The sequence below is a fragment of the Pseudopipra pipra genome, chromosome 2, assembly GCF_036250125.1.
Source record: "Pseudopipra pipra isolate bDixPip1 chromosome 2, bDixPip1.hap1, whole genome shotgun sequence".
In the NCBI taxonomy this organism is placed as follows: Eukaryota; Metazoa; Chordata; class Aves; order Passeriformes; family Pipridae; genus Pseudopipra; species Pseudopipra pipra.
Window position 1 is genome coordinate 17,146,351 of NC_087550.1, and position 15,896 is coordinate 17,162,246.

The window sequence follows — 15,896 nt, forward strand, 5'->3', positions numbered from 1 at the left end:
GTAGGGATACAGGATCCCATGGACGCTTTGCTCATCAGCAGGGGATCATCCTTTCCCATTTCCTTGTTGTCTGCACATGGTTTTGGGCTGAAAATAGATCTTGGAGCTGGTGGTGGGCATGGGGGGACAGGTCATAAGCCCAGACCAGGAAATGGGAAGTCCTGGAATGCTGGCCAGGAGCCCAAGCAAGCTGCTGAGTGCAGGAGCTCTGTCTTGGACAGGCAACCACTCACATGGGACTATGAAAGGATCAACGTGAGCAGCTCCCATCCCATGCTTTCCCCTTCTCTCTTCATTATGCTCCAAAAAAACAGAGTTGGTGGATACAAAGTGGATGGAAACAGGTGCCAAAACTCGGAGGAATGAAAGAGGACCCACAGCAAGGAGCAACCAGGGACAACTGGAGTAGCCAGCAGGCACTGAGCTGGCAGCACTTGCCAGAGCCAGGCAATGATCTTGGGGCTGAGCTGGTTCAGCTTGTCCATGAAAAAACCCCACTGATGCTTTGGGTGTTAGGGGTGTTTCCCATGGCACGAGGTGAAGGGAGAGGGGTAAAGCCACCCCCTCACCTGCATGGCTGTAGCTGCAGGGAGGATGCTGCCAGCCCTGGGCAGAGCCTGAGCCCTTGCTCGTCAGCCTAATTAACTCACCCTTGCTGATCTAATTGGAGCTGAGCAGAGGTGCAATTTGTGCTCATTTACCAGAAGCAGCAGGAGTTTCAAAAAAAGCTGCTCTGTTGGGTTCATGGGGAAGGTTGGGAGAAAGTCAGCAAGAATTCTCATCCATATGAGTTTTCCTGCAGGTATCTCTGGGTTACTGAGCCCATATAGGTTGTACTGGGCCCATATAAGTTCTACTTATATGGGTAGGTTATATGGAACCTATATAGGTGGTACTGAGCAGATAAAGGTTATTCTGAGGCCATATATGTTGTACTGAGCCCAAATAGGTTGTACTGAGCCCATGTAGATTGCACTGAGCCCATACAGGTTTTACTGAGTCCATGTAAGTTCTACTGAGCTCATAAAGGTTGTACTGAGCCCATCTACGTTGTACTGGGCTCATCTAGGTTGTACTGGGCTCATAAAGGCTGTACTGAGCCCAGACACAGACAGACCTCTTGGGTCCAACTCAGCTGAGTTCCATGCACACAGAGCTCCTCTACCATGTCCAGGAGGATGGTGGATGCTTCCAGATATTCCATGACCAGGAGAAACCCTTTGGAGAGCAACAACAGAGGAAGTTGGTCATTTCTCATGGAGTTGGTCGTTTCTCCCAAGTTACAAGTGATAGGACAGGAGGAAATGGCCTCAAGTTACACCAGAGGAGGTTTGGGTTGGATATTAGGAAAAATTTCTTCTTCAAAAGGTTGTCCAGCCCTGGCACAGGCTGCCCAGGGCAGTGGTGGAGTCTCCACTGTCCCGGGGGGATTTAACAGACATGTGGATGTGGCACCTGGGGACATGGGTCAGTGGTGGCCTTGGCAGTGCTGGGGGAAGGATTGGACTTGATGGTCTTAGAGGGCTTTTCCAGCCTTAATAGCTCTTTGATTCCATAATTCTGTGGATGTGGTCCCTGCTATCCCTCACTGAGTAATCCCTACCTGCTGTGTGGTGCTTTGTATTTCTTCCCAAAAGCACCACTTGTCTGAAGTGACCACAGAGCTGCATCACCCCAGTGCTGCCTTGCCTGGAGCCCTGGCTGAGCTCTGCCTTGGGCAGGGAGGTTTGGGGATTAACAGTGATGTACAAGATAGAGGTTCGTGGGGACACAAGACAGAGAGCAGTCTCATCCTAGGGAGCATCCCACCAAGAGATGAAGCTGCTGCCTGGTCCCTCCCTGGGAAACATGCATGTCATTGTCCTGGTGCAGATGCTCTGAGGTGTGCTGGGGTGGCTCTGCTCCTTCTTCTGCTGTTGTCCTTGCACTGAAAGTGGTCCCAGCAAACAGGGTTTGGTGCTGAGTTGGTTTTCAGCTCTCCCATCATGAACAGGAGATGTGGAAGTCTCCAAAGATGCTGTTTGAGTGATGTGGCTGTTCCATCCTCTCATAACCTTCTTTATTGCCCAGACCCATCACATCCACTTTCCCTGGCTGCCTCCAAACATCATCTCATCTTTTGTGGTATCAGCTTCTCCCCTGCCATCAGGCAGTATGCCCCTGCCAGCTCTTTGTTGGTGGGAGTCAGGCTTTTTGCTGCCTCTCAGTTACCCCTTTACTGCAGCCCTGCTTTGGAACACTGTCATAAAAGGCACCCCATAAATTTTATATGGAACAGTAAAACGTTTTCGCCTTGGCTGCATTTCCCTTGCTCTTCGCTTGCTCCGGCAGCAAAGACCAAAGGCGTGAGCTCCAAGCTCCATATCTCGCTGCTGGCTCCTAGCAAGCAAAACTGGGATGACATTGCTTTTTGATGGTTTGGTTGGAGGAATAAGCCTTGCACTGGTCGTGGGGCAACACTGATGCCTTCTGTCTGAGTGACACAGCCATGGGGGCACAAGACATCTGGTCTCCAAAAGGAGACACAAAAGTCTCCCCTCTGCTCTCTGCAATGAGGCAGGAAGGGCTCTTAACCCTAACCATAGCCCTAACCGTAACCCTAACTCTAACCCTAATCCTAATCCTAACCCTAATCCTAATTATGAATCAGAGAATCACAAACTGGTTTGGGTTGGAAGTGACCTTAAAGCTCATCCAATCCCACTCCCTGCCATGAGCAGGGATACCTTCCACTAGACCAAGTTGCTCCAAGCCCTATCCAATCTGGCCTTGAACACTTCCAGTGGTGGGGCAGCCACAGCTTCTCTGGGCAACCTGTGCCAGGGCCTCACCACCCTCACAGGGAGGAATTACCTCCCAATATCCCATCTAACCCTGCCCTCCGGCAGTGGGAAGCCATTCCCTCTTGTCCTGGTACTTCAGGTCCATGTCCAAACTCCCCCTCCAGCTCTCTTGGAGCCCCTTTAGGCACTGGAAGAAGCTTAAAGTTCTCCCTTGGAGCCTTCTCTTCTGTGGGTTGAACCCCCCCAGCTCTCCCAGCCTGTCTCCAGAGCAGAGGGGCTCCAGCCCCTCAGACCATCTTCGTGGCCTCCCCTGGACTCACTCCAGCAACTCCACATCCTTCTGATGTTGGGACTCCCACAGCTGGAGGCTCACCACAGGTCTCACCTGAGCAGAGTAAAAGTGACCCCTGATCCAACAGGGATGTGAGGGGTGGGCTGAGCTTTCCCTTCAGACAACAGAAGTGCAACCATGGGACCCCATTCATCATCCCTGTCCATTATTATCCAGCCAGCCAGCTGTCTATCCACATCCATACTTTTCCAGACATAACCTTTTAGGTGCTTTGGCTTTCCCTTCCCTGAAGTGGCATGGAAAAGAGAAGAGCTTCACCTTGGTTTACCCCGAATGCTGACCAGTATCAAAGCCCTTTGTTTCTCCCAGGACTGTAAAGAACCATCCCAGAGGAGCTCTGGGAATACACACAAAGGCCACGTGGGCTGGTGACCACCCTCTGCTCACAGCAGCTAACGACCAGGAGCCTGCCCTAATGACCACACCTCCCCACAGGGGACCTCTCAGAGGCCACCTTCCCCGAGGGGGTGTCTCTGGGGATTAACCCTTTTAATTGGATCAGCAGCCACAGATCAGAAGCCAACATTTCGCCGTGGGTGGCATCGCCTTCCTTGCCCTGCTCCTCCTCCCTGCGTCCATTTGCCTCGGCAGGGATCACCCCATTTCCACCCCGAGCTGTGAAGATGGGGCTGATTCGGGGGCTGAGCTGACACAGTGCTGTGGGACCTTTCATCTCTTGCAACACTGGCTGTGTTTGCACATCTGTAAGTGAGGAGAAACCTCAGCTTGTGGTTGCAGAGGTGATCATGGAAGTGTAGAACTGGGTTTGAAAAGATCTTCTCAGTCTCCACAGGAGGCTGGAGTCAGGTGGGGTTTAGGCTTTTCTTTTGTGTGACAGGACAAGGGGAAATGACCTCAAGTTGTGTCAGGGGACATTTAGGTTGGATATTAGGGAAAATTTCTTCCCAAAAAGGTTATTCAGCCCTGGCACAGGCTGCCCAGGGCAGTGGTGGAGTCCCCATCCCTGGAGGGATTTAACAGCCACATGGATGTGGCACTTGGGGATATGGGCCAGTGGTGGCCTTGGCAGTGCTGAGGGAATGGTTGGACTACATGATCTTAGGAGGGCTTTTGCAACCTAAATGATTCTATAATCAGCTCAGTCATGGATTGTTTGGGAAAAGATGAAGCTTTCCAAGACCTCTCTGCATAACCTGGCTGACACATCAGAAGGAGTTTCAGCCAGCCTGGACCTTTGCTTATATGGATAAAATCCATGATAAGAAATCCAGCACCAGCTGGTTGCACCACCAAGCTGGAGGAGTGTCATGGGTCTCAATGGTGTCCCATGGAGGCAGCCTGATGTCTTTAGAGCAAAAAAACCTCACAGCAAACACCCAAACCCAACTTTGGGATTTCAAATATCTTGTCCAAGAGAACCTGGCGTGGACTCAGACACCGTCTCTGACCCAAGCCAGGAGGAGAGGGGGACATCAGCTCTTCTCGATCCTCAGGGAGATGTCATGATTTAATTGCTGCTTCTACAGGATTTGCATCTCCTGGCACTTCTGCAGGACCCAGATCTCCTGCTGCATCTTCCCTGGGACCTGTTTCCTGCCAGCCCTCTTGTAGTCATCTCTCCTTCTGCTGTGGTCTGCTTGGAGTTCAATAAGTGCGTCAGGTCTCCCATGGCTGGTCCAACCTGTGCTGAGACACCTCTGGACTCTGCAGAGAGCATTTGGGCAGTGGGCACAGTTTGGGTCCCCAGTACTAGGCAGGCAGGGACTGGCTGGACCCAGTCCAGCTGGAAGATAAGCCAAAAACCTTTTCCCCTTCAGAAATGCTGGAACTGCGACCAAGGGAAGGAGGGACATCCCATCCTTGGAGAAACTCAGCTTTTGCCTGGAAACAACCCTGAGCAACCTGCTATAACTTCAAAGTTATCCCTGCTTGGAGCCAGAGGTTGGACCAGGGACCTCCTGGGGTCCCATCCAACCTGAACTGCCCCATGGCTATGTGCTCCAGGATGGATGGCAAGTCACCATCAGAAATCTTGGCTCTACCTCTGGGGTCTTAGGGCTTTTTTATGTCAGAGCCGTGCTATTTCATGCTCTATTATCAGGTCAGTCAAAATACTTCTCCAAACTATATGTCCATGCCAGCTACACTCACTTCCTTGGCTCCTGCTGTTTTCCATTGCATCAGATTTTCAGTCATGCAAAATATCTACTTTCACCTTTATCTGCCTGAAGGGGAAGCCAATACCTCTTGGTTATGTTCACTGGAGTCTCGTTCCCCACTGGGCAAGACGGGAAGAGCCAGTGCTGGTGACGTGCACTGCTCAGTTTGAAGTGTCACTGCATCATTAGGGCTCTGCTATGGGGAAATAAAGTCACATAAATGAAGGCTTTGTTGGGTTTGGTGCTGCTCCAAATGTCCTAGGTGAACCTCTGGAGGTGGGTTGAATTTTTAAGCATCTCCCAATGAACTGGGATATGCATTTTCATGTCACCTTCCCCCAGTCAAAGTGGGGGGGAATTTCTCCTGGAAGGGATAGGATTTGCCTTAAAACAGGGCTTGCAGCTCTCCATAGAGACCCACGTGCCATGTTGGCTCTCCTCTGTGCATCCTTTTCTTTTTCAGCCATGAGAAACGGAGAAACCAGAGGGCCGTCCGTGCTGCACAGCTCACAGGCTGTTCTCGTGCCACCACAGACCTGTCTCCTCTCCAGACTAAACAGTCCTAACATTTCCTGTCTCTTCTCACAGAGAAATGTGTCTGTGATCACTGTTTACTCCTGTTTCTGCACCTTTTTGGATGCCGGAGCAGCTCAGGGTGTACCTAATCTGGGGGGTTGTCCGAGCTGCTGGGGAAATGAGCTCGCATTTCCTTGCCTCCATCTTTGTCAAAGCCCCCCAAAGCTGAGAAGCAAAGAAATCCCTGCAGAGAAAAGCTTTGCCAGCAAGTCAGGAAGGACTACCTAGACACTGGAAAAAGCCCCTGACTGCCTGGAACATGGGTGCAGGGAAAGAGGTGATGAGAAAAACAGGGAAATCCTTGGAGATGGTGGCTGGTGGGGCTGGAGGTAGAGGAGGGATGGGAGGTGGAGGAAATGCGACCAGCACGGCATGACCAAAACCCTGTAGGTCCTTTCCTCCATCATGATGCTTCTCTGCTTTCCATGTGTGATGTGGCCATCCCCAAATGTGGGGTTTCCAAAGGACAGATCAGTGGTACAAAGGAGCTGGTGGATTATCCCATGGTTGTCCTGGCCTGTGGGATGCGGAAGAGCCACCCACAGGGAGGGTTTTTCTCCCTCTCCTATTTTTTTTGGCCATGCAGTCCCCAGGCGAGACCCCTGTTTGTACAGGCTGGATAAATGTGAAGGGAACTGCTTACAAGTCCTTCTCACCAGCGTTGCCAAAAGACCATGATTCAGTGCTGTTTTTTAGGGTAGAAATGAATTAGTTCGGGCCCATCACAATTATCTAACTCAACGGGCACAACAATAGCCCACTGTTTAATGGTTGTTCATGGCCCTTTAGCACCATCTGGGTCGTCTGATGAGGGACTTTGAGAACAGTTGAAAATGAAGTAAGAAGGATTGCTTGGCCCAGACACCCCTTTTTGCCTCCCAGCTGCACAGACAATGAAAATAATCCCGATGGACCCATTAGACACAGGGAGAGGGACTGTGGAGCAAACATCAACACATGCCCTCTGAGCTGCAGGTCGGTGTCCCCAAGTGGTGGGTGGCGGCCTTCGGAGAAGCAGGGGAGAAAAGCTGGCCACATGTCTAAGTAGCAAAGAGTTGCACCCTGGACATGCTCCTCTTCAAGCTTCGGGGGTTGAGTTTGAGTGGGTGACGCCTGAGATGGCAAGGCTGGGGGTTGAAGAGGTCTCTGCTGCTGCTCAGAAGGATTCGGACCACTCTGGAGATGGGGCTGTTTCTTGTGCATGCTGGAAGATGGATTTGGAGGTTTGCCAAGTTGGGCTTGGGCTTCCCTCAGGGTGGGAGGGCAGCTGGGTGCTCATCAGGTGCAAAGCTACCCTGCGAGGGGCTTGGAGCCTGATGGGAATCCAGGACAGGCTCACTTAGTCCACCCTTGTGTGGCCACTTGAGAAACAAGGCTCCCATATCGTGTAAGTGAAGTGATGCCACCCCTGATAGCCCCTGCCATGGCCTTCCCAGCCGCCAGCCTCCAGGTCCCAAGGTCTCTCCAGTAGCTGGCTGTGACCTCCCAGTCCCACCAGTCCCAACTTCCAGCCCCACAATCTCTCCAGTCTCCATCCCAGCTTCTCCAACACTCAGCTGTGAGCTGTGTCGCTGGCACCCAGACCTCCAAACACACATACGTACCTGTAGAATAGAGCCAGGACAGGGAAAACAGTCGGAAATGGAGCTCAACGAAGGAAATGGAGATTAATGAGACAAACTGCTCTAACTGGGGACAAATGCAGTGCCCATCCAGCTGCTTTGACAGAACTGGCCCATTTATCCCCTTATCCCTCTATTTCCACATTCGTTTCTCTTCAGACCCTCTTCATTCCTCCCCTTGCCCACGATCAATCTGTCTGGATGGGAAATGTAAGCAAGTGTGTGTGTCCCCCCCTGCAGTGTCAGTGTCCATTCAAACAGGCCAAATTTAGTTTTTATTAATTTCTTTTTACACCCTGCCTGTCTCTGTGTCTAGTTTTAGCTTGGTGCTGAGTGCTCCAGGCTGCAGTTTTCACAGGAAAACCTGGTAAAGTGGAGTTTTGCTCACTGAAGCAGGAGTTTACAAGGAGGATTTGGCAGGGCGGCTGCAGAGAGACCCTCGGGGGCTCCTCCAAACCCTGTCAGGCTTCCGGCTCCTGTTCTGTGGCAGGACAATCCTCTTGAATAATGAATAATGAATGGAAATACTGATCCCCTTCCAAACTACTTTTAGCACGTCCCGAGAAGTTGCAGACACCGTTGTGGGCTCCTTCTCCTCCCAAGTGGAGTGAGGGAATCTGTATCCTACTGACGCAGCAGAGGAGAGCTGCACATTGTCCTGCCCTCCATGACCTTCCTGGGAAGTCAGGAAGACCTAGTTCCACAATGGGTGGAGGCTTTTAATACGTGACCGTGGCTGCATCGATCCATGGTGAGGCTGTCAGGGATCACCACCTGGGCCAAGAGGTTTCCAGGGGAAAACCTGGAACTGGAAATCACTTTGCTGCCTTCCCAAGATGGATTATTGGCATTTGAAGCAGAACGTGAATCTCAAAAATGAATAAAAAAAGGTCAGTTAGAATTGAATATAATTTGGCTCTTTACCTAAACAACCACCAGCCAGTGACAGATTCCCAGAATTACTGGGACAAACTCCCCAGACAGTGTTCTGCTAATAAAAAAGAGATCACATGACTGGCGTTGGATTTCCAGATCAGCCTCACCAAATGCTGACCATGGTCCCCCAAAAAGGCATTTGGATACCTCTTGCCCTTGAACCTGCCCTGCAGATCTGAGCAGCTCTGGTGCAAATCAGGAAACAATCCAAGGGAGTTTTGTCCTTCACAGCATGGCCAGAGTTAACTCTAACACATCCCAAAGGATTTTGAGGAAGGTTTTATCTTTGAAATGGCAACTGAACCCTTTCTAGCTGATCATTGCCTTGGTACAATCCTTTTCCCATGAGCCGAAACTTGAGTTTTACCTCTCTTCCTTGGCCAGGCCAAGGAAGGACTTGGTGGCCCTTTGGGTCATGTTACAGGTCCCAGGGGAAGATAGAGTACGGGCAGCACGTGGAGCAGTTGTGGGAGCTGGAACTGGCTTGGTTCTGGCTCATTGCTCTTTCTTTTGGTGAGACCAGCAGAAGAGTAGCCTGATCTCTGCATGAGGCTTCAAAATAAGCCTAGGGTGATGCTCTTACCAACCCCTGTTCATGGTGGGGATGGTCCCTCCTCCCCCTTGAAATTTTGCACCCCCGGGGAGCAGTCGTGCTCTCCACACCTGGTCTGGGGAGGAGGGATAACGTCATCCACAGCTCCTTGGCACACAGGCAATGGCAAAATCCCAGCCAGAGGAGAGGCCAGCTGGGGGAAAACTTGTGGGTGAGCCCACGCCAAGTCTCCCAGCTGGGAATTGGTGGGGAGGGCTCAGGCTCTGCTCCTCGCAGGGCCTGCGGTTTAATTCCCTTTACACCAAGGTAAGGGCAGGGAGGAGGAAACTCCTGCAAGCAAAAAACCCCTGGGATTTTGTTCTTCAAATGTCCTGGTTAGGGATGATCCAGAGGGGAATGTCAGTGGGAGATTTGTGGGAAATGACATCCTGGTGACCCTTTGGGATGGACTCAGCAGGGTGGGTGCCCCAGGACTCTGTGCATGCTCCTCTCCTGTGTCTGGTCTTCTTCCTTTTCTCCGTTGTTTGGGTTTTTGACAAATCCTAGAGCTTTTTTAAAGACTCATCAGAGCATTGTGATGGGTCAGATGGGCTCCAGTCCTCGCTTTGATGCCAGCAGGGCAGAGTCTGCTCCCTTTCTAGCCTGCTGGAAGAGGTGGGATGTTGGGGAGCAAATGCTGCTTCTTGGGTGTTTTTTTTTTTTTCCACTGTAGTGAGTTTTGAAGTTCCCAACCCCTGGCTTTGGCACTGCTGAGACTGACAGAGGGGAGTGTGCAGACACCCCACCCCTACAGCCTTGTCTCCCCAAACTAAGGAAAAACACAAGAAACAGGGTGGGTAGGAGATTCCCCTTCCTTGGGGTGATTCCCCTCTCCCAATTCCTTGCAGGAGATGGGTCAGGGCTCAATAGCCAGGGACTAACCTGGTACCACCCATTTGAACTCACCCCTAGTTTTTGGTCTTAGAAAAGGTCTGAATTCAAGGCTGCAGCACCAGGAACAACTTTGGCCCCCAGTTTTAGGCCTTTTTCAACCTAAGTGACTCTATAATTATACTCCTGATTTGCATCCAAGTGGGTGACACTCCCAGCACTTGGAGATCAGGTTAGAAATGCTTTTCTTTATATATGATATTCCTGAGTTTCCACCTCAGGAAGAAATCAGAGGCTTTTTCCTGCCTGGTGGGCATCATGGGGGGACATCCAACCAGCCCAGGAAACCAAAATACTGTTTCCCAGCCCACAGGAACTGACTTTTCTTTCAAGCACTCAGCTTTGAGACAGGATCCAGGCGGTCCTGGCATAGGAAAGCCTTTTTTAGCCCAGCTTTATCCACACAAGTGGCAATGCTGGTGTGGGATGGACTTGGATGGACAGGGTGAACTCCCTGAAACCCATCCTTAATTTTGGCCTCCACAAGGACTTGGAGAAGTTTCGAAGGTGGGTGCAAGCATGGATCAGGACCAACCCAACCAGGGATGGGATACGCTGGGATTTTAGCAAAGCTTTTGGTATCATCTCCACCAGCATCCTCATGGTCAAAACTGGGGTGATGTGGAGTGATGGGGACACTCCTACCCCAGGAATCCCAGGGATACAGGTATGGGACTGGCTCAGGTTGGTTGTGGGTGATGTAGTTGGGCTCCTTTGCAGCACATCTGCCAAGTCCCATACCTCCCAAATTTACTACCCATATCCTTTCCTAGATGAACACAATGAGTGTGGGTAAAAAGGCTTGGGGAGTTGGGCCATTAATATTTGAATATTAAAATATAAAATGTATGGTGAGAATGGTTGTGGTGGTGGTGGGTGAGCAGGACCTGGAGCAGCAGCAGCAGAGGAGGAGGAGAAGGATGAGGAGGAGTAAGAGGAGGAGGAGGGTCAGATCTCTTGGATAAACAGGTCAAAAGCCTTCAAGACCCCAAATGTAGCAGTTTGGATGACCCCAAATTTAACAGGACTAGGGTGTGCAGGTGCCATGGTGGTGATGTGATGATGTGCTGTGCATCCACAGTGTGGATGCAGCCACCAAACCCATGAAAACAACTCTCAAAAATCTGCAAACAGCCCCTTGGCACCCACAACACAGAGGGTAGGTGGAGGAGGAGATTTAATTCCCTGGGGAAGGGGGTGCTGTGTCCCAGCTCCAGCATCCCTGGGCGGGTGTAGCCCCTCAGTTTAGCTCCATTGGCTACACCAACGGGTAAGGTTGTTTCACTGCTGGAGCTACAACAACATCCCAGAAAGTTAATTCTGGCACCTCCTGCCTTGGCACAGGGCAGGCACCACATGGCACTGAGCCAGACCCTCTGCGATGCCGGGAGGGAGCAGCATCAGCATCAGCCATGCCAGGCACCCCATCCCAGGGCTGTGTTCCTTTGTCAGGGGGGTGGCCTGGGGGCAATGGAGTGGCCTTTGGGGATGTGGCTGGGATACAGGGGCATGAGAAGGAGTGCAGGGCTGAGATCCCAGATTTTAGGGGCCAGATCTTCCCGTTAATGCCTCTCCGGCCTCCCTGAGTGGCTCTGCCTGAGGCGTTTCAAGGACCATGGACAGGCCTTGGTACAGAGATGGGGCTCAGCCCCAGGGACGCACTCCTGGCTATCCTGCGAACCACAGGGGACCTGAGAAGAGCAGGGATGTCCCTGGGTTGGCTCAGACCTTGCCGCTAGTCTCTGTACTCCCCCAGCAGACACAGGTCTCCAAATTGGCAGGACCAGTCCCCACAAGCATCCCCGTCACTGGGGATGACACCGTCCATCAGCAGCTGGCACTGAGCTCTGCCACCCCTCCCCAGCCTCAGTCACACCCTTCTGCGTGCAGGGCAGGGTAACATCCCAGTGCCAGCTCCCCAAACTCCCCTGACAGGAGGCTGACGAGTCCCCTGCACCAGGGTCCTCTCCAGCTGCCTGCACACCCCCTCAGAGCAGAGCCGGTAGCCGAGAACCTGTGCCGGGACCAGAAGCCCGTCCAGGGAATATAATAAAATTAAAGCTCATTAAGCACTTAGAGAAGGGTTTGCATTGAGGGGGTGTGGGCGGGGGGGCTGGTGGGGCCGTGCATCTCAATACTGGGCTATTTAGAAGGGAGAATTTAATAACATGGGGGGGTTGGTTTTTATGGCAATAGATTTATTCCACCTGGGCTAAGAAATACATTCCACATCTGCCGAGCCGTGTAACCAGACTCTAATTAAAATCGTGTGCCAAGCGAGGGCCTGGCTGGAAAACACAAAGCTGGCTTTTAGAGCGGCTGGGAACCGCGGCCGCGCCGAGCCCGGCCCGGGGCCAGGCGGCTGTGGGGCGACGGTGGCAGGCACTGGTGGCAGGCGGTGGTGGCAGGCGCTGGTGGCAGGAGCTGGTGGCAGGAGATTGTGGCAGGAGATTGTGGCAGGAGGTGGTGGCTAGCATGATGGGTAAGGAGCTGGTGGAGGGGCTGTGCCATCGCTTGCCTTCCCCATGGTGGGGTAGGAGGGGTGGTGGAGGGTGGGTGGTGTCCGTGTGGGGACCCTGGGACAAGGTGGCATCTGCGTGTGTGCCAAGACCTTGGGGACAGAGTGATGTCCATGTGTGTGCAGGGACCCTGGGGCAAGGTGACGTTCCTGTGTGTGGTGACTATGGGGACAAGGTGATGTCTGTGTGTACACAGGGTCCCGGGAACAAGGTGACATCTCTCTTTATGCAGTGACCACGGCGATGAGGTGACACCTACGTGTGTGCAGGCACTGAAGGACAAGGTGACATCTCTCTGTACGTAGTGACCACAGGGACAGAGCGACACCCATGTGTGTGCAGGCACCATGGGGCAGGGCCATGTCCATGTGTGTACAGGGATCCCTGGGGACAGGGCAACATTGTGCACATGGTGACAGTGACACCCGTGGACATGTGGTGATGGTGGGATGGGGCAATGTCCTCGTGTGCACGGTGGCCACAGAGGCAGGGGTTTGTCCCTGCACAGGCAGTGACAGGGGGACAGGGCGATGTCTCCAGGTATGTTGTGTCCTCAGGGACAAGGCAGGTGGTGGTTGTGCACAGTGGTGGTGACACCCATCTGTGGGATGGACCATGGGATGGCTGATGTCCCTGCACAAGCAGTGCCACGTGGATGGGGTGACACCCACACATGTGTAGCAACAGCGGGGACAGCTTGACACCCCTGTGTATCTGCAGTGATAACAAGGAGAGGGTGACACCCATTTGTCCATGGTGTCCACAAACATAGGGTGACATCAATGCAGGTAGCACCATGTGGGTGACATGCACGCACCTATAACGATCACGGGATGGGGTGACACGCTGCGCTAGTGACATGGGGACAGGGTGATGGCCATATGTACGCTGTGACCACAGTGACATCCACACTGTGGGATGTGTGATGCCCCTGAACAAGTAGTGCCACGGGAATGGGGTGACACTCGTGACAGGGTGACATTGGTGATAAGGTGACACTGGTGACATGATGTCCACACAGCCGCTGGCACTGGAGCGACGGTTATGGGGCTGAAAGGCCGCCCTGTGCGCCCCAACACGGGACAAATTTTACAGTCCTGCTAAGTCAAGCCTAAAATGTCCTGAACAAACAGCAGTTCTGTCTCGGGTTTAATAGCCCTGTCCTCCAGACAGCGGCAGGAGCGCCAGTTCTGATGGAGAAACTCATGAAACCTTTGAAATAGTTTGTACGGGAGTAGTGAAGTGAGAAAAAACCCCAGAGTGCTGGCTGCCAAGGAAAACACACTTACCTAGTAAAGCATGAGTAATAAGTGGCATTTTTTACAGTGTGAAGATATAACTTTTCATGAAAATACCAAATAAGGCTCCGTGCAAAAAGTGGACGGCCTTTCTAGTTGATTTTTTTTTTCTTCCCTTCTCTTTCTTCCCTTTCTTTTCGTTCTCAAGGCACACGTGTGTTTTCCCCAGCGCCCGTTTTGCAGGAGCCTGTTTACAGCGCCGCCTTCCCGCCACTCCCGGGTTCCTCCGCCGTGAGATGAAATTGAGGAGGGAATGGAAAAACAAGGGCTGCTGTTCTGTGAGACTTTCTATTTTTAAAAGGTTAAAAATATCTATTTTCAGACACTCAGCCCAGGAAGCGCTGGGGTGAAGCGACGCGGCAGGACGGGAGGAGTAAACAAGCGCCGGGACGTGCCGGGAGGCGCGGGAGCTGCGGCTCCGGGGATGCTCAGGGGACGGGGACAGCACGGGACACCACGAGCCGTGGGCGTGGCCACAAGGAGATGTGGGATCACATAAAGCTGCAGGGCTCGGTGCCAGTGGGGATGCTCAGCCCCGAGGGAGGATGCTCTGCAACAAGGTGGGATGTTCAGCCCCTCAAGGGAAGGTGGTCCACATCCAGGGGGAGGCCCAGCCCCTCGGTAGGATGCTCAGCCCCTGAGGAAGGGTGCTCAGCCCCCAGGGGGATGCTTGGCACCCATGGAGGATGCTCAGCATCAAGACAGGATGCTTGGATCCTGAGGGGGGATGCTCAGCACCCAGAGGGAATGCCCAGCTCTTGAGGGGGATGCTCAGCACCCAGGCAGAACAGTTTATCTCCCTCCACATCACAGGTCTTGGAGCCCCCATGGCTAAGTGTGAGGGATGGAATGCTTGGCTACTGCACATGGAACCCACTGAAGGAACCCACTTCCTCCTCGTGAGAGGAAGGATGTGGAAAAACCATCTCCAAAATCTCACAGATGCTTTTCCTCCCTGCATTTTGCAGCTTTGCTCCTCTCTCCACCAAGGTGAAGGTCCCGGTGATGCTCTCTGGGCTGGCTCCAGCAGTGGCTGTGCCCTTGTGCTCATCCCTTGGCCACCCCTGGGCACCTTTCCCTGTGGTTTTCTGTTGCAGACATCGAACGTGCCACATCACAGCCCAACAGTGATTTTAGGGGTGACCTAATTGGGGCCTTCCAGGACCTGAAGGGAGCCTACGAGGCTGCGGGGGGACTTTGGACAGGGGCCTGGAGAGACAGGACAAGGAGGAATGGCTTTAAACTGACAGAGAGGAGGGTTCAGATTGGATATTAGGAGGAAGTTCTTCCCTGTGAGGGTGGTGAGGCCTTGGCCCAGGTTGCCCAGAGAAGGGTTGTTAAACATTGGAAGGGGCTGCCCAGGGAGGTGGAAGAGTCCTCATCCCTGGAGGTGTTCAAGGAACAACCGGACGTGGTACTCAGTGCTCTGGTCTGGTTGACAAGGTGGGGATCAGTCACAGATTGGACCTGATGATCTCAGAGGCCCTTCCCAATCTACCTGATCCTGTGATTCCATGATCCACAGCACTGACACACAGCTCTGGCCCTGGACCGCTCTCCCCTCTGCCAGCGCTGGGACTCACTGAGCAGTGTTTTGCTTCCTTATAAGGCCCTGCTGTTCCCTGCTCCAGTATCCTAGCTGGCATTGTCTGTTGGGAGGGCAAACAATTCCCAGCAGGCTGTTGGGACACCCTCCTGCCCAGCTCAGTTATCCTGGATTAGCAGCACTTCCCCGCATCCCTCCTGTTTTCCTTTTATCTCCCCCTGAGCGGGAAGAGCTGGAGGGTGTTTTCCGAGCAGGCTGCCTGCAGGAAGGAGGGTTGTAAATCAGCTCTGCTATCTCCTGAATATGAGATGGGGATTTTTCATCCCTTGGAGCAGCGTTTCCAGCCCCTTCCCAGGGGCTGCTGGTTCTCAGGTACCTTGTCTGACTGGAGCCTGGTGCATCAACAGTTTTAGCCCAGAGGAAGGTACAGCTTCTTAGCCCACCTGGAAAACAGGGATGAAATTTCCTCTGCCTGAAAAAAAGGCTTTCAGGGAGTGAAGAAACACTATAAAACACGCTTTATTTAATACATGAACAAATACCCTCTCCCACTGCCTCTTCTGAGGCTCTTCCAAGGGTGTAAATGTGGTGGGAAGGGAGATCCAGGGGGAAGAGGAGAGGAGATCCCCCTTGGACATGGATCTCCAGCTATAAATCACAC